Genomic DNA, 19,789 nt, shown 5'->3' on the forward strand with positions numbered 1-19,789 from the left:
TTCAACATCCTTCAATCTCAATTTGTCTTGAACAAATTATTTGTTATTTTCGATTCGGTTTCAAGACCTTTAATTCTTGTTCGAACTGAACGAAAAATTATTTTTTAGTTCTTCTACGATGGTTTTGTACTATATTATATTATAAGTGTTTTGATTTGTGTTAGGTTAACGGACAAATAAATTCTGTTTTGATGTGATAGTATTGGCTGTGTAAATACCAGGTTGAATCTCCTGATTTGGTATTAATATAGTACCAGTATCGGCATTTTTTTTCGTACAACTTGAGAACTGTATTATTACCAGAAGTTTATGCTATCGGAGTATAAATGTGAATGTCTATATTATTTGGTCCTATTATAAACCAACCCTCTGTAGGGCTAAAATCTATTTAGCAGTTTAATTCTTTTATAAAATCGATTCCTATTATTCCATCACATGGAATCGCAAAATCTTGATTTTCAATATGAAAAGTATGTAGAAATTTATATTTGTCTGTTTGGAGTTCTATTGGAGCAAGTCCTTGGGATTTTATTTTTCCCTCGCCTAATCCTGGAATATTTATTGTATTTTTTATTTGTATATTGTTAAAGATATCTGCACTTTCTTTTAAAAGCGGAATATTTGCTCCCGTATCCACAAGTAACGTAAGCTGCTTTCTAGTTTTTAAATAAATAAATGGATCGAAGATATTGAGATTAAGGTTAATTGTATAAACCGTTGGTATTTGTAATTTCTCCTATCTAAAGCGGTCTGGGGAACGAAAGTTGCTGGGTAATATGGACATTATTGTTTGTTTGTGCATTGCCGTAGTTGCTGGCTTTTTGATTATTGTAATTTCTTTTATAATTTCCACGACCTCTATTATATTTCTTCGTCTAGTTATTATATTTATACGCGTTACTCATAGTGTAAAAGGTTAAAAAGTATATATATTCTTTATCAGGATCACTAACCGAGTCGATCTAGCCATGTCCGTCTGTCCTTCCGTCCGTATGAACGCTGAGATCTCGGAAACTATAAGAGCTAGAACAGTATGACCTGGCATGCAGATTCCTAAGCTTCCTACGCAGTGCAAGTTTGCTTCAGCGGGGTGCCATGCCCACAGTCCGCAAAAATCTGTAGCGCCTGGCATTAATATGATAGAAAAAAAAAGTTCACTTAAATGTATTTGCCGCGCCCACTCTAACGCCCACCAACCGCCTAAAACTGTAGTTGGCACAATGGTCATGTCGAAAAAAAATTTTTTTTTATACAACGTGTTTGTCTCATCAATACTTATCGATTGACACAATTCGCGAAAATTTGTAGCGCCTACAGTTTATATGATAGAACTAGAATTTTCAATTAAATGTATTTGTCATGCCCACTTTAACGCCCATCAACCGCCCAAAATTGTGGCCACAATTGTCTGCCAAAATTTTGTTTTGATAAAACGTATTTGTCTTATAAATACCTATCGATTGACTCAAAAATAATTAGCCCCGCCCACTCTAACGCCCACAAACCGCCTAAAACTGTGGAAGACACAGTTGTCATGCTAAAAACCTTTTTTTTGCTAACATTATTTTGTCTTATTAAAACCTTTCGATTGACCTGAAAATTTGTTTGCCACGCCTACTCTAACGCCCCCAAACGGCTAAATGCTTAAAACTGTCTGCAGCCCACATAACATACACCAAAATAGCCGGTAGGTGGCGCTTTACAAGATTTCTTTGCTGCTATTTCTGTTGTAGCCGTTATACTGGAAACACCCATTATTTTGGTAGTTACCACGACCATTTCCTCTACCACTAAAGTGGTCTGAGTAGTTCTTGCATTTTTGCTTTGACTTCATCGGATGTTTCGCCAATAATAGTGTCTTGTAATTTTTTTATAACTCCGTTTATAGTAGATTCATTTTGCACTGTATACAAAGTTAAGCTCACAATTTTAGATTTTTGACTTTAACTGCTATCTTTTCAAATATTCCTTTGGTCTACTTCTGGTGGATATTATGATTCCAATTTGTCACCAGTTTCTACCTTTAAAGGGATGTTCAGTTTGGTTGGTATTGGTAAACCTTTCTTTTATAGTAGTTTAGTTCGATCGAAGTCTGGTTAGAAATTTTGATACTTCAGACCAACGATTTTTATCCGATATCGATCTGTTTGCTCATTTATTAATATACGCATTGTTAAAGCGATTTAGATTCTTATATAATTTACTTCATTCCATTTTAATATGGATATGAATTATTTTTGTATACTACTGAAATGCTAGTTCTACCTAATATGTGAATATTGCTTGAACTTGTTATCGCATGAACACCCGGTGCTCAATACCATCGCCTTTTGTTTTTTAGAGCAATGCATTAATGGTAAGCTTTCTAAATTACATTTTGACATATATACATTTTCTAATTCATTGGTAGTAATCGGGGTCGTTAAACACCAGTATTATTACTCCTTCATTCATTTCAGGTCCCTCATATAGGTATTAAGAACTGCCTCTACGTTCATTCTTGTTTTGTTTGTGTACCTTTCTTCCCTTATTTTCATTAAATTTTGTTTTTAATATTATATTTTGTTTTTTTAAATAATGCTTGAAATTGTTAAAAGTACATTCGTTTTGTTTGTCTTCTTTTTTTTTTAATTTTATCCAGGTCCAGACGCGTGCCTCAGGCATATATGTGTTTTTTGTGTTTAAGTGAATTGGTTTTCTTAAGAGCAGCTGTCTTCTAGTGCATTTACATATATATCCAATACAATATTTTGAAAATCCCAGGACCGGGAGCATCGAGATCTCATCGCACAGGATTTAAAAGGGGGTAAGTTTGTCGGAACCCGGTTCCTTTCTTAAAGCATACATATATAAATATTTGTGCAGTCCAAATAGTTTTTTTAGTGGCTGTTATTAATATTTTAGAGGCGAGTATCAGCCTTGTAGTTGTATGTACAATGCTGACGTTTGTAGTCGTGAATGGTCAGCGTTTTGCTGATGTGCGCACCTTACGGATGTAAATTCGATACTCTCCGCTAATAAAAATAATTGTCAAGTAGGCATATGCCGATATGCATATATTAATCAATAAACTTGTAATGTGAAAACGAATTTGAAGCCATAGTGAACTAGAATTTTAACATGGGGGGTATGCTGAAGTAAGAAGTGGAGTAGGTCAAGAACAATGGCATAAATTTCGGTGAACAACCTTGACAATAGGGGATCGTATTGCGCGGCCCGTGACGATCCATTGGCACACGTTTCGTATAAATCAATATTATGAGATTCTACTTTATTAACAACGCTCGCCGACGAATTGCCAACTTTTGTGTCAAGCAACCTTGGGAATGTTTTCCAAAATTCTATATTTTATGCCAAGTATGTGGGGAATTATTAATTTTAATTTTTTTTTACTTTGTTTATACTATTGTTCATAGATGGAAAATTAGGAAAGTAAAGAACATATTGGGTATAGTAATTTTTTTCACATGCCAGATTTACAATGTGTCGTTTTATATAATTAAAACGCCATGCCTCCCACACTTTTATTCTGCTAAATTTGTCCTTGGGACTGGCGCCGGTGCTGGTCCTCGCACAGGCAGTAAATTCTTCAGTGTTGCTCGGTCGGCTCTTCTGGCCTTACCCTCGTTTCTTCAATTTTGTGTTTTGCCTCAGGATACGTAACTCCCTGTATGGTAGGCGTTTGCTTTTCTTTCTGACCATTTATTCGATTCTTCGTAACCTTTCAATTTTACATTTAGTTTTGTTTGTTTGTATATTGAAGAGCCATGACCATTTTGTCCAATTTTAGTTGTCACTTTCACAGTCACGGTCGCCATGTATTATTAATATACTAATAAAAACAGGGATGTGTTATTTAAAGTCCGCCATCAGCCAACGGTAAAGGTCTTTTTTTCTGGTGACTTACAACCAGCTGTTCGCGGCTGCGCTTCATGGAAGCATAGGCAGCGGCCGTTATGTCTATATCAAAGTATAGTATTTGGCTGATAGCCGCGAGAGCGCGAGAGAAGTTGTATTTGAAGAAGTTTTATGCATTTGCACTCACGCCATGGGAATGTGCTGACACTATCACTTTCCATAAGTTGGGCTCTGGGGCGCTTGATGAGATGTACGATCTAACCTATTCGTTAAATGTTCTGTGGCTGTTACTCAGGTTGAGGGAGCAAAATAAAAATGGATATATATAGGCAGAAAAGGAATATTGTAAAGCTTCACCTACCGGTTATTTTGGTATGTGTTTGTTGGCGGCCAACAGTTTTAAGCATTATAGCTGTTTGGGGGCGTTAGTGTGGGCGTGGCAAACATTTTTTTAGATCAATCGAAAGGTTTTAATGAGGCAAATACGTTTTGGCAAAAAAAATGTTCTGGCATGACAATCGAGGCCACCGCAGTTTTGGGAGGATGGTGGACGTTAAAGTCAGGGTGGCACTTTTTTTTTGGTCAATCGATAGGTATTGATGAGACAAATATATTTCAGTTAACAATGTGTTTCTATTATAAAAACTGTAGGCGCTACAGTTTTTCGTGGGCATCTGCATGTTGAGTTTGACTGTTCTAGCTTTCATAGTTCCAGAGATCCCAGCGTTCATACGGACGGGCAGACAGACATGGCTAGATCAATTCGGCTAGTGATCCTGATCAAGAATATATATACTTTTTACCCTTTCACTCTATGAGTAACGCGCATAAATATAATAACTAGACGAAGAAATATAATAGAGGTCGTGGAAATTATAGAAGAAACTACAATAATCAAAAAGCCAGCAACTACAGCAATGCACAAACAAACAATAATGTCCGCATTACCCAGCAACTTTCGTTCCCCAGACCGCTTTAGATAGGAGAAATTACAAATACCAACGTTTTATACAATTAACCTTAATCAGAATATCTTCGTACCATTTATTTATTTACAAACTAGAAAGTAGCTTACGTTACTTGTGGATACGGGAGCAAATATTCCGCTTTTAAAAGAAAGTGCAGATATCTTTAAAAATATACAAATAAAAAATACAATAAATATTCAAGGATTAGGCGAGGGAATAATAAAATCCCAAGGACTTGCTCCAATAGAACTCCAAACAGACAAATATATAATTCCACATAATTTTCATATTGAAAATCAAGATTTTGCGATTCCATGTGATGGAGTAATGGGAATCGATTTTATAAAAGAATTAAACTGCTAAATAAATCTTAACCCTACAGAGAGTTTGTTTATAATAAGACCAAATAATTTAGACATTCACATTCATACGGGTGGACGGACATGGCTAGATCGACTCGGCTAGTGATCCTGATCAAGAATATATATACTTTTAGGGGTCGGAAACGCTTCCTTTTACTTCCTGACGAATCTAGTATACACTTTTACTCTACGAGTAACGGTTATAATTAAAAAGGTCATAAGTAACAGTACTCAGGACCCTATATAGCAACCAAAATTAATAAGAATGACAATATTAATTTAAAAGTAATTAAGATCAAACAGCAGGTAGTACAAAAAGACAGATTAAAAATGTTTAATACGTAGAACATATAAATTTTAAATTTTACTTAATTCAACTTTGTTAAATATAATCTAATTTATAACAATTCTTTTTAATAATCTTTTTTATTTTATTACTTATATGTCATAATGTAAGGCTTAACCAAGCAAAACAATTTCAATAATATTAGTTTGACTGCCGAAACAGAGATAGTCAAGGAATGCAAATTGGCAGCTGAAGCCAGGAAAAGGAAAGGGGAAACTGGCACACCAGTTTCGTCCCGCAAAAAGAGGACTGCCGCTAGCTCGGCCGATCAAAAGGTATCTAAAAAGGCAATTCGGAAAAAAGGGAAACACAAATATCCCAAACAGAGGAAATAATAGGGAGTAGGTCCGAGAAGCTTTTCAGAAGCATTATGCACACGCTCAAAGAAAACGATACAATGAGGACTATATTAAGGAGGAAGTCAATGGCACAAACAATTCCAAGCAAAAAAGTGCGTTAGTTATATTGCCAACAGAAGATGCAGCTCAAATTCTTAAGGAGCCAAAAATCAAGATTGAATGAACTTGATACCAAGTAAAACTGTTTATCATTTAGATGCCTTGGAGTAGACAGTCTACAAAGCAATTGCTCGGGACCAGACAAGAAATATCTGTGTATGTGATATGGAGAGCCGGGGCACAAGGTGAGAAGTTGCAAGAAGACACCGAAATGTTACCTGTGTGCATATAAAAACCGCACGGATTTCAATCATTTCTCTAAAAAGATTTCCATATCCCAGAATACCTGTTGCGGCTAATACAAAGTTATCTACACAACCGAAAACTGATTTTCCTGACAAAAGGAGGCGAGAAACGGATGGACCGAAACTGTGGAATATCAGCTCCGACGATATCCTCAGCATAGAAATGCCTGACAGCGCATTTTGAGGGCAGTACGCGAACGAACACAAAACCAAGTCATGATTCGTGTAAGCGAATGACTTACAACTGGCTTCTGAAAAGAAGCTGGGCTATTACTAGTCACCAGAAAGCAGATGACACTGGAAAATTAAGGCTGACTGAGGCAACCATTCGGACCCAGAAATCAATACAATACCTTGGGATCAGGCTGGACTAAAAACTGAACTTTGAACCACTAATTAACATCTCTTAAACTTATAGCAAACATCGTCGGACCAATACCATCCAAACGAAGCTGTTAATTAATACAAACAACTCAGTTCTTCTGAATGCATGGAAGTGTGGGCTGATTCGCTAAAAACAAATAGCAGACAGAAGACGTTGTTGGCTATACAAAGAACCTCTGCCTAGCGCATAATAGGCGCATATCGCACGATGTCGGGTGCTGCAGCCCTCGTCATAGCATGCGAGACCCATATAGACCTGCTAGCCAAGGAACAGAAGAGCCTCTACGACCTCCGAAAAGGTGGAGAAGCATTTATTCAATCTATTTTAGACCCCAAAAGAGAAACCTTCAATTTCTGGCAAAAGAGATGGGAATGCGAAAGCATGGAAAGATAGACAAGAAGACTTATCCCCGACCTCAAAAGCTACTACGTAACCCAAGTACTCTCAGGTCACAGTACTTCAGTTTTTTCTTAACAAAATGGACAAGAGCACGGAAGCCAGGTGTATTTACGCTGATGCTGAAACCGGATGTCCTCGATATCGCCACTTATGTTCCGCGATGTCTTCGACGGTTCTGGTTGCCTCGATGTCCTCTCGCCTCGTTGACTTGGCACTCCAGTCCTGCAGATCCCTCAAGATCTGTCTTCCCTGATGCGTTGACTCGGCGACTGCTTCGAAAGGACTCAGACTCGCGAGAGGGTCAGTCTCAGACTAGGGTGAACGAAATGACGCGCTCTGCAGGATTACTCCTTTTGACACATGACCGCTTGTCCCTTGCTCCGCCCGGATGGTCCCACTGGGGTTTCTATTCACATCGTGCGGACAGTCAAGACAAAGGCCAGGAAGCTGCCTCGCGCTTCATTTCGCTTCTAGTCCTATTGTAAACAAACGTTCCACCCTAGCCTCACCCTTTCGCTTTCTGTCCGTGACGTGCGGTGCTCGATTTGTCGCGATGTCGTGTCTTCCTGTCACCGGCCTTCACTGCTCAGATTCCTGCTATCCCAATCCTGAACGTCTCGACGTAGCGTTCTTGCTCCTTATAGGCCCCCACAGCGCTGCTTCAGAAGAGTCGACTTGTGTGGTTCCCTTGCAGTTTATTTGGTTGTTTGACTGTTCACTTTGACTTGACTGATGGTTTGACATACCGTTATCGACTGATTGTCCTGCCAGCGCCCTGCGGCCTCCGGGAAACGTTATTTCCCTTTTGCGCACGGCCCGCTGAATATCTCCACACCGAATCCAAGTTCCATGGCCTTAGTATGACCGACTTGTCCTTTATGCGCAGCTTCAAACAAAAGCCGTGCATAATGCTGCCGTCCGGCTGGTTCCCGTGATGCATGTGGCACGTCTGTGTACCGCGTCGCCGTTCATGGCAGAGTTCAAAGTCCAAACTCTGACATTTTACATCCTTGATCTCCAAACTCTCTTATTCTCCATCAATGGTCTGCAAACTCTCTTCCTCTCCAACTTGATCTCTAAGCTCTCTTCCTCTCCAACCGCTCCTCGCCGCGTCATTTCTACGCGAATTCGCGACGTACCTGCTAAGCGGCCGGCCATCAGCTGTTATTGCTGCTGGGATTTGTGTGTAGTTATTTAACTCCTCATATGCCCCCCTGAGTTCGGGAAACATTTAAAAATCCGGTGTTTTCTTCCACATTCTAGCCTTTGAAACTTTGAGATGCTCCTTCTGATTCCCTTAGCATTCCCTCGCTGCTCCCTTGTTGCTCACTCGATGTTCCCTCGATGCTTTTAACTCTATTGAGTCTCTAAGCGCTGGTAGAAAATTTTAAATATTCCGCGCCGATCCTCCATCTGCTCCCGCTGGGTACCGATACCTATCGGCTATCGGCACGATATAAGTACTCATCACCCAAAATTGCAGGGGCGGCGTTGCCACCTTCTCGCTGCGATATTTACCATAACCAATATTTCCATTTTGCGTGTGCCCATCGAACGAAATATCTTCCAGTGCCAATCGACCGTCTATTGAGGCTCCCCTTTCCCTGGTGAGTGGTGGTTTTGCAAATTTTACAACTTTCCTATGTAAGTTTCCGAATTCTTTCACTCCTTTTTCTCTCATCTTTTCTCTCTCCTTTCCTTTTCTTTCGCTCTTCATTAGCCCTCAGCCGGCTTATACGGGGTCCACGCTGGCAACACTCGAGAGCGGGAGCGGAGAGGACTTAACATTTACTCCGCAGCAGGTTTCTCTGTTTCCTCAACAAACCCCTTAGCCGTATTTCATGATGCTGCTATGTATGCCCCTTTCTCTTTGCTTCCATCAGCGTTCCCGCCCCATGTCGGTTCTCCAATGTTGTTCGTTTTTTCTTTCGTTGTTATTATTTTTTTTTTACTGCTCTGCGAACACCCTCATGCCCGAGAGGCCCAACCTAACTCGGAACGCGCGTCCTCCGCTCCTCACACCTTGCGGGCCTCGCTCACCGCCGGTGCTTTCACGATCCGTTCGGGCCACTCCTGCTCCGCGATTTCGCGCCACCGCTGGCCCTCCCGCTCCGACACCACCCGCACCAAATGTGGACGTGCCACGGACTCGGAGGTAGCGAATCCGGTTGCGGCTGTGGTGGAGGCTGAGATTGCTCTAGCGGAGAAGTCTAGGGTCTTTGTGTGGGTGGTCGTGTTGGCGTCCACCTTGGAGACCCATCGTACCGGGGCGTAAGCTGCACCTCCGGCAACCAGCAGGCAGCTGGAGGCGAGGCAGCACGTTCTTCGCCCACTTATTGGGGCGGAACCCAAAGCTCGGCATGTGCCTCGGTGTGGGTGGGTACGCCGACTCCTCCAAACAACTGCTGCTCCTCCTCATCGGTCCTTCACAACCGGGCTTGCCACTCCGGGTAATTTTCTTTAGGCGTCACTCCTTATTCTTCCGTCGTGCCTTACGCTCGTCATGGCTACGTGGAGTCCGCTGATCCGCAGGAGTTACCACACACATTGTTGCTCACACACCGCTGCCTGCAAACCGTGGCGACTCAAATGATTGGTCATTGGCCCATACATCGTGTGCATAAACGGAAACAGGAAGCCGGCGGAAGTAACCGGAGCCAGTCGGCTCAGCAGCGAACAAAGTCAGCCGCCTCAGTAACTACACGGACTTTGCCAACTATGATTCCCATTACATTCCCCATTACATTTTATTATCATATATTCAATTTCATTCCATAAGCTAGCTTTCAGTTTACAAACGAATAAACGATCATTATAATTCTTTTTCTCAACGAACGAAGTTGTGTCTTGATTGAAATACAAAAACCGTCTTTGAACTCTTAAGCCATATATAAATATATATATATATAAACTGCAATTGGCACTTGATTCTAAGCACAGTATACTCGTACAGTACACATATATACTGTAGTTGGCGCAGCTTGACCCCAACCAGGAGATCAGAATGCTCCAACTTCTTATCTTACGATATTTGTAAGGGAGAAAGAAGTAAAGCCAAAACTGTTAATTCGTGCAAGTGTACAATAGCAAGTGTTTATTCGAGTTTATTCAGTCAAATTTTGTAAATAAAACAATGCATAATTATAAAGTTTAGTGACCGAATACGTGCAAATTATATTATTGCTTAGTGAATTTTTTAAAAAATATATTTTTTTTATTGTTAATTCTTATTTACTAGTTTACACAATTGTTATTAGTACCAAACTTAATTTTCACTGTTCGCGATATTCAAGTTGTCGACCGATCAATTCGGACTGCCTGACTTTTATTAATCCAAAATCAAACCTCGGCTTAAGAGATTTATCACAAAAATCTGGTGAAGAGAATCATCCAAAAGAGTCGAAAAATAGGATGATGAAATTTGTCAATTTAATTTGAAATTGAAATTTTGCAGAATTGAAATTCAACGGAAATCGACAATTATATTTTCCTCTACAGTATTTTAATTGTCGGGGATATTAGTTTCTGGTTCTATTTCAATGTGAATTTACCGTGGTTTGAATATTACGAATTTTCTGTATTTAATTAAAAACATGGTAATTAAATAATAATTGGTATTTGAGTTTGTTTAATTTGAATAAAAGGGAGGAATTAAATCTGACTAGATTTTTCTCCATTCAGTAATCTGATAAAACAGGAATTTTCTGCGTTTAATATGCAATAGTTGTTAAATAACCGTTTACATTAAACTTATTTTTACATTTTTCGAAATGATTATTGATTAACAATTTTCCATCACTGTGCGAAATGGATCTTGAGTTGTAAACTTTCCAACGATCAATAATTATAGGGTATTTAATATATATAATAATAAGATCTTGGTGCAAAGCGATTTTAACTTCAAATATATACCCAATAGATCAGTAATAGTAACAGGTTTTTGTTCATGTTTATAAATTTCCCGTATGTCATTATTGTTTAGAATTTATTGTTGAAAACTTCTATTTTGCTAATGTAATTGTGTTCATTAAATTCATAAGATCGTAAGTCAGCAAACGAAGGCGGTATTATCTGAGTGGAATTTCTTGATCTTTAAAGGCGGTTTTCAAGTTTTTATTTCTTTAACTATTTTTGAATTAATAACAAATTAATCGTTATTGTTTTTTATAAAATCATCGATTTTATTTTGAACTGTTATGAAATCATCATAATCTGGCGTTCCTGCTATCAATTTCCAGATTGTGCCTAATTCATAATGCCTCTTTTCGACCTAGTGAGTATAATTTGAGAAATAAGAATTTTAATAATTTTTTAATCGTTGGTGATTTTCCATTGTGAATTCTGAACGTTATGACAGTTTAAAAATTCTGTTTCAAGAGTAATAATATAATAATAAACTTAAATTAGCTAAATGAAATAAATCCGCGTATGATTCATAATTCGGATTTGGTTGTAGCTACCAGCAATAATAAGTACATTATTGAATTCATTATCTGGAATTTAAGATAAGTCAATTTGTTTAAAATGTAATATTATCTTTATGAATCGTACGGTTTCTGTTATTAATAATAACTTTATTAGGATTATTTTCCTTAACTACCTGTTTTTTATATCTAGAGGTCAGCTTATTTCTTTCCCTGTGTTTTTTTCGTAAATTACTTCTCTTACGTGATAGTCCTTTTCTTTTCTGTCTTTTTTATGAAAATGTAGCATTTTGTGCTTGCTTTAACAATTGGGAGTTTTATCGTGTTTGATTTAATTAAATAATATATCATACGGTCGTTGATTGGTTATAGAGTGAAGTTGTATTTCTGTGCTTCTCTAATTACTATTTCGGAATATTTAACTAAGTTAAGTTCATCTTTAATGCAACGTGCAATTTCTGTTAAAGTAGAGTGTGCCCTTTCAATTTGTCCGTTGGAAGTACTATGATTTCTTTTTCGACTAAAAATTTTGAATATGAATCTATACAAGTGATGAATGTAAGCTTTTGGGCGCAAAAAATGTCAATATACAAACTTTCACCCTCTCTATCCGGAATAGGTGCTTGACCAATAGGAATTTGCACTGGATGTCTGTTAAGTTTGTTCTGATTGCAGATTGTGCAATTCTTAACAAAGTCCTTTAGTTTTTGATATAAGTTAGGCCAATAATATAGCCGGTTAATTTGCTTAAAATTTTCATCAAGCACTCTGTGTGCTCGACAATGCGTTTCTGTTATTATAAGCGATCTGTCTTCAGCGTTTTCTACGTCTTGGACAAATATTCTAGTAAATAAATATTTGTTTATAAAATTATCCTTAAGTGGTTTTTGAATTATATAAAGGGCTTCTAAGGTACAATGAATTCCAATTGTTATATTAGGTGGAATGTATTCCTTTAAGAGCGTTATTAAATTTTTTAAGTGTCTTACTCTATTATATGTCTAGTATTTCCGAACATGTTAATCGAATCGTGTATTGTATACCTCCCCGTTGCTATTAGCAATTGTTGCTTAAACTGCTTTAAGGGTTTTCGGGTTTTTTGTATAACATTCTCAAAACTACTTTTTGCTGAATGCTGAGTATTTTGATCTGAGACCGACTCTATACTTTTTGTTAAGTTATTATAAATAAATTAATTTTTGGAGAATAACTTTCAATGAAAGAATACCGTCTTTTCATTTCGATATTAGGGTACTTTTGAGAAATTGAAAATGAAAGGGGTTGATGATCTGTGTAGATTTCAATGTTGTTAACTCCATATAAAAAATTTCGTAACTATACCCAAACTATAGCTAAAATTTCCTTTTTATTAGTAGCATATAGTTGTTCAGTTTTTGTGAGAGTTTTTGATATAAAAGTAGTTGGTTTTCCTTCCTGAGAAAGAACCGCACCAATGCCAAATCTGACGCATCAGTGGTTAAAGTAAATTTTTTATTATAATCGCGTTAAACTAACTCTACTTGTGCGATTAAATTTTTTTTGAGCTCGTTGAAAGCTCTTACAGCTGGCTCATCCAACTGTATAAAAGTTTTGCGGGATGCCTTTTTTGATACTTTGTCATTTTGGACTTTTATTGAGAATGCGGTTTGTTGAATGTCTGTTTCATTCATGAGAATTTGGTGGAATCCTGATTCCAAATCAATTGTGGAAAAGTATTTAGTTTTCCCGAGGTTTGACAAAATTACGGAAGGATCCTGCATTGGATATCTATCCGGTATGGTATTTTCGTTAAGTTTCTTATAATCTTTTACTAGTCTAAGTTTGGGAGTTTCATTGCGCAACGCCGAAATTCTAAACACAACGCCACACACGACGACCGACAGCCATTCAAAATGCAGTGCCCAATTCAAAGGTTGGTGTACACATTCGGTCATCGCACCTGCAGCCAATTGCCGCTGATCGGCGGAGCAGCGATATCCAGCACGAAACCACCTGTAATGGACCTCTCCGTCCGCCAATCCTCCTCTTCCTCCGTGCTGGCCACGGAGTCCTCCAACAAGGGAATGATCATCCTCAACCGCCCCAAGGCGCTGAACGCCATCAACCTGGAGATGGTGCGAAAGATCTACAAGCATCTGAAGAAGTGCGAGAAGTCCAAATCGCTTGTGATCATCAAGGGCACCGGCGAGAAGGCGGTTGTTCGCCATGCCCGAAACGGCGATTGGCCTGTTCCCCGACGTGGGCGGCTCCTACTTCCTGCCACGCCTGCAGGGAAAACTGGGTCTCTACCTGGGACTGACAGGATATAGGCTGCGGGGCGGCGATGTCTTCTACTCGGGTATTGCCACGCACTACTGCGAGAGCAGCAAGATCCCGGATCTGGAGACGGCGCTGCTCAACTGCCCAGATGCAGATGATGTACCCGAGCTGCTGCAGAAGTTCCATTCCACGCCTGAAAAGCCCTTCTCGCTCCAGCCTGTCCTGGAGCAGATCAACAAGAACTTCTCGGCGGACTCGGTGTGGGGCATTCTGGAGAACCTGCAGAATGACGGCAGCGAGTGGGCCAAGAAGACGCTGGAGACCCTCTGCAAGGTGTCGCCCACCTCGATGAAGGTTACGTTCCGCCAGCTGGAGCTCGGCTCCCAGCTGTCTCTGGCCTAATGTGTCTTCATGGAGTACCGCCTGGCCGTGCCAAGTTCCATCTTCGTTAAAGCCCTATTTTGGTACGACTAATACTGGAGAATTATAAGGGCTACTGCTTGGCCTTATAATTTCTTCTGTAAACATTCTGGCGATTTCAGAATTTACAAAATCTGAAGCTGATAGAGCATAAGGGTGTTGCTTACTATAAATAGCCCAATCTGCATATTTATTTTGGAATGTTCTTTTTTAATTATATTTAATATTTTGTCCTCCAAATCTTTTCTTTGATATGAGGATAAATTCTGTATATTGTTAATTTTTTGGTTGGCGGATACTTCTATGACGGCGCGTTCAGGATTTTTACATCCCAAACTTTTATTTTTGTCGGATATTCCGACGACGGCGTGTTCAGGATTTATGTTTTCTAAACTAAATTCACTTTGATTTCCCTCTTCAGATTCGGATCTGATTTGAGGCTTTTGATCAAAGTATTTTTTTATTATGAATTCTTGGTGTTTTCTTCTGTCAAAGAATATTGGTTTAAAATATTACCGCTATCGTAATTTAATTTTTCCTCCCTTTATTAACCCCTTTTCTGTATCAACTACAGCTCCGGTTTTTTTCAGTAGGTTGTAGCCAACAAGTAAATCTGAGTCTAGCCCTTCTATTTAATAAAAAGTATACCGCGTATCGAAAATAGTTATCATATGATAAATCTTAATTGTTGAATATCTATTCACTGTGGATACTCTTTTATATATTGGTAGTTCATTTTTGTTCTTATAAATTCCTGTTTTAATAGAACAAGAAGTTGCCCCTGTATCAATTAATATCTTTAATTTTTTATTTATTTTATTATCCTGTCTTATTATAGGCCTACCCTAGCCTACTCCTGAGTTTGACCTAAAAAATGGTCCTCTTCAATGTTGTTCAACCTCATAGTCCTGTTAGGCGGTTGGTTAACTGTTCCTGTTAGTACTCTTTTATTTTGAATCCTTAAAGTTACCATTATATGATAAATCTTAATTGTTGAATATATATTCACTGTGGATACTCTTTTATATATTGGTAGTTCGTTTTTGTTCTTATAAATTCCTGTTTTAATAGAACAAGAAGTTGCCCCTGTATCAATTAATATCTTTAATTTTTTATTTATTTTATTATCCTGTCTTATTATAGGCCTACCCTAGCCTACTCCTGAGTTTGACCTAAAAAATGGTCCTCTTCAATGTTGTTCAACCTCATAGTCCTGTTAGGCGGTTGGTTAACTGTTCCTGTTAGTACTCTTTTATTTTGAGCTTGTTCCTGTTGTGTGTTTTGTGTTTCGATTCATTTAGTTTGATTCCATTTATTTTGAAAATTTGTATATCCTTAATTATTATTGTTATGGGGTCTATTTGGCATCTGAATTGATTTATCAACATCCATTGGCTCTGGCTTTCTTTGTTGTCTAAAGAGTTCCACTGATTTTGTTGGTCATTATTAAATCTTCCCTGATTTCAGGTATTGTTTCTATTTTGATTAAAATTGTTATAATTATTTCTGTTTTGATTATTAGCTTGATTAAACCTTAAGTTATTAGTATATCTTTGATAATTATTATTATTGTTATATTGTCTTGGTTTGTTATTTGAGTTTTGTTGGCCATATAAGTTTGACTCATTAGTCTTGCGCTGTGATGATATAAAATTGTTCGCGAATTGGGCCCTTAAATTGTTGCTATCAAGTTCTTGTACTATTACCATTGCGTTCGGTAAATCGGGTGGATTCATTGAAAATATTACATCTGAGATATGGCCGTTAAGGCCAGTTATAAACACTCGTAGTGCTTCCTTTCTATGTTTTTCATTAAGTTCAGATGTAATTGGCTTATTCCTTCCATGTGTCATAATGGTTTTGTTAATCAAAAGAGTTAATTTTTATTTACCAAATTATAATCGCTAATTTCTCCTGGCTTAATACACTTAAGTCCTGTTCTAAAATATAGGTCGCTTGTCACTAAAAACAAAATCTAGTCTTGCCATCATGGCGTCAAAATTCAATACAGTTCCATTATGAGTTAAAGAATCATTGGCAATGCCTGTCATATTCTTTCAAAGAATAGATAGTACCGAAAAGTATTTTTCACTTCCCCTTTTGTATTGTCCTATTGCTATTTCCGCCGATTCTCTCCAGCTAACATAACTATCTTCTTCGCCTTTATATTCTCGAACCGAATTAATGATTTCATAAGTATCGCACCTTACGTTTCGATCAACAGCTTCCACCTTGAATTCGTCAACCTTCTTTATATAGTGATTTAATTGTGTCTTTTTTTCAAAGTCGTTGATTAACTTTCCACCGTAATTGTTTTTACTTAAAATTTTTTTGAACTAAATTCTTATATATATAAAACTATAATTAAACAGCTCACTAATTGTTCTTCTTAGTTTACACTTCTCTCTGTCTTCTTTTTGCGTGATGATCCTGTTTGGGGTCTTCCTATAGCGAGGGATAGCCCTCAGCTCATCATTCAATTTATTTCCGTGTAGCGAGGGATGGCTCTCAGCTCTTCCTTCAATTTATTTCTCGGCTAATACATTTTTTTTATTTATCCGTTTGATTTGTAAATATCTGTTTTTTTCTTTATTTTTGTTTGATATTTGTTTTTGAGAGTAATATTTTTTTTTGAGCAGTGTGTTTTTTGTTACGGTCACTAATTAAAGGATTGTTGTAAACAAAGGGAGATTATTATTGTTTTTCTCCAATTGCTATTTTCACGATGTAAACACTTTTTATTATGTCTTGATGGTTTTTGAGCGGCGCGAATTCCCTTTTTGTTTTCGAAAACTGTTTTGTTTTAAAACTTATTTCTGGAATTTTTTTAAAATAGCACCTAAATGCTTAGTGAATTTAAAAAAAAAAAATTTTATTAATAATTCTTATTCACTAGTTTACACAATTTTTATTAGTACCGAACTTAATTTTCCCTGGTCGCGGTATTCAAGTTGTCGACCGATCAATTCGGATTCAAAAACGGACTGCCTGACTTTGGTTGAATATTCCATAATCAAACCTTGGCTTAAGAGATTTATCACAAAAATCTGATTACGAGAATCATTGAAGAGAGTCGAAAAATAGGATGATGAAATTAGTCAATTAAATTTGAAATTGAAATTTTGCAGAATGGAAATTCAGACCTCCTTGCGGCACTGGTGTTTACAATACCGGCTTTGATGTTTACAGAATCCATTTGAAGCGGAGAGTATGAAACTGATCTGGTTGGGGATTGGAGGCTTTGTTTAAAGAATGAAAAAAAGCCCTTGGCTCAAAGTTGTTTATAAATTGGGCAAGAGCCCCGAAGTAATGTGTCAGATAACTAGCACATCAACCGCTGATAAGGCACCGGGATCACGTAATCGAAAAAGTATTTAACAATTTTGAATATATGAATGCATAATTATATGAACAGAGCAGATTATATCCTAGATATTACAAAGTTTTCCTTGCCAATCCTAACAAGCATAAATCCGGTAGACTCGATGTATGGGTCGTCCCAAAAAAAACTGATACATCATGTCAGAAGAAGTGGCGATTAGACAGATACACAATTCCCAATATAACAGACATATTAGGTAGTATAGGGAAAACCAAATACTTCACAACAATTGATTTGGCAAGCGGTTTTCGCCAGATATAGATGAAACACACACACACATTGTTGCAGACTCCGCCGCCCCCCAAAGCACGGCGACTTAGATGATTAGTCCTTGGCCCATACATCGTGTGCATATACGGAAACAGGAAACCGGCGGAAGTAATCGGAGCCAGTCGGCTAAGCAGCGAACGAAGCCAGCCGCCTTAGTAACTACACGGATTCTGCCAACTATGCAGATTGACGATGACTTTTGCTGAATGCCCGTCCAGCACCGGCCGCTCCCGTCTCGCCACCTCGGTTCTGAGCCGTCCTCTTTTCTCAGTTCCGCTGTTTCTTTCAGCCTCTCCTTTTTCCTACTCAGCTTTACGGCACAGCTCTCTGTTCTGTGCTGTCTTTCCCCTTCCTTTGGCAGGCTACTGATACGTGTTCTTAGATCAATCCACATCGAGACTGTGGACGCTCTGGTCTGATTCATTTTGTGTTCTTGCCGTTTTCCAGATGTCCGTTCTGTAATTCCCTGCATTTTTGTTGTTGCCTTGAAGCACCCTTGGAGAATGACTGAAGTAGTATCCTTTAAGAATCCATAGAGTATCCTTGGGCTCCTTCCTCAGTATCTTTTGAGCGTCCTTAAAGTTATCCTTGGTCTCATTCCTCAGTATCCTTTTAGCATCTGTGGAGTTATCCTTGGGATCTTTTCTAAGTATCCTTTGAGCATCCTTAGAGTTATCCCTAAGCTCTTTCCTCAGTATCCCTTGAGCGTCCTTGTAGTTATTCTTGGGCCCTTTCCTCAGTATCCTTGGAGCAACCTAGGAGTTATCCTTGGACTCTTTTCCTAGTGTCGTTTGAGCATCCTTGGAGTTAAACTTGGGCTCTTTCCGTAGTACCCTTCAGAATCCTTAAAGTAACCATTATATGATAAATCTTAATTGTTGAATATATATTCACTGTGGATACTCTTTTATATATTGGTAGTTCATTTTTGTTCTTACAAATTCCTGTTTTAATAGAACAAGAAGTTGCCCCTGTATCAATTAATATTCTTAATTTTTTATTTATTTTATTATCCTGTCTTATTATAGGCCTACCCTAGCCTACTCCTGAGTTTGACATAAAAAATGGTCCTCTTCAATGTTGTTCAACCTCATAGTCCTGTTAGGCGGTTGGTTAACTGTTCCTGTTAGTACTCTTTTATTTTGAGCTTGTTCCTGTTGTGTGTTTTGTGTTTCGATTCATTTAGTTTGATTCCATTTATTTTGAAAATTTGTATATCCTTAATTATTATTGTTATGGGGTCTATTTGGCATCTGAATTGATTTATCAACATCCATTGGCTCTGGCTTTCTTTGTTGTCTAAAGAGTTCCACTGATTTTGTTGGTCATTATTAAATCTTCCCTGATTCCAGGTATTGTTTCTATTTTGATTAAAATTGTTATAATTATTTCTGTTTTGATTATTAGCTTGATTAAACCTTAAGTTATTAGTATATCTTTGATAATTATTATTATTGTTATATTGTCTTGGTTTGTTATTTGAGTTTTGTTGGCCATATAAGTTTGACTCATTAGTCTTGCGCTGTGATGATATAAAATTGTTCGCGAATTGGGACCTCAAATTGTTACCATTGCGTTCGGTAAATCGGGTGGATTCATTGAAAATATTACATCTGAGATATGGCCGTTAAGGCCAGTTATAAACACTCGTAGTGCTGCCTTTCTATGTTTTTCATTAAGTTCAGATGTAATTGGCTTATTCCTTCCATGTGTCATAATGGTTTTGTTAATCAAAAGAGTTAATTTTTTATTTACCAAATTATAAAATTCCATAATCGCTAATTTCTCCTGACTTAATACACTTAAGTCCTGTCCTAAAATATAGGTCGCTTGTCACTAAAAACATAATCTAGTCTTGCCATTATGGCGTCAAAATTTAATACAGTTCCATTATGAGTAAAAGAATCATTGGCAATGCCTGTCATTTTCTTTCAAAGAATTGATAGTGCCGAACAGTATTTTTCACTTCGTCTTTTGTATTGTCCTATTGCTATTTCCGCCGATTCTCTCCAG

General features: G+C 37.8%; 1 pseudogene; it reads left to right on the forward strand.

The window, feature by feature from the left end:
- Positions 1-13,283: 13,283 nt before the first annotated feature.
- LOC108035850 (3-hydroxyisobutyryl-CoA hydrolase, mitochondrial-like) lies at positions 13,284-17,191 on the forward strand (annotated as a pseudogene).
- The last annotated feature ends 2,598 nt before the right edge of the window (positions 17,192-19,789 follow it).

This window comes from Drosophila biarmipes, unplaced genomic scaffold (genome assembly GCF_025231255.1).
Source record: "Drosophila biarmipes strain raj3 unplaced genomic scaffold, RU_DBia_V1.1 ptg000017l, whole genome shotgun sequence".
Lineage (NCBI taxonomy): Eukaryota > Metazoa > Arthropoda > Insecta > Diptera > Drosophilidae > Drosophila > Drosophila biarmipes.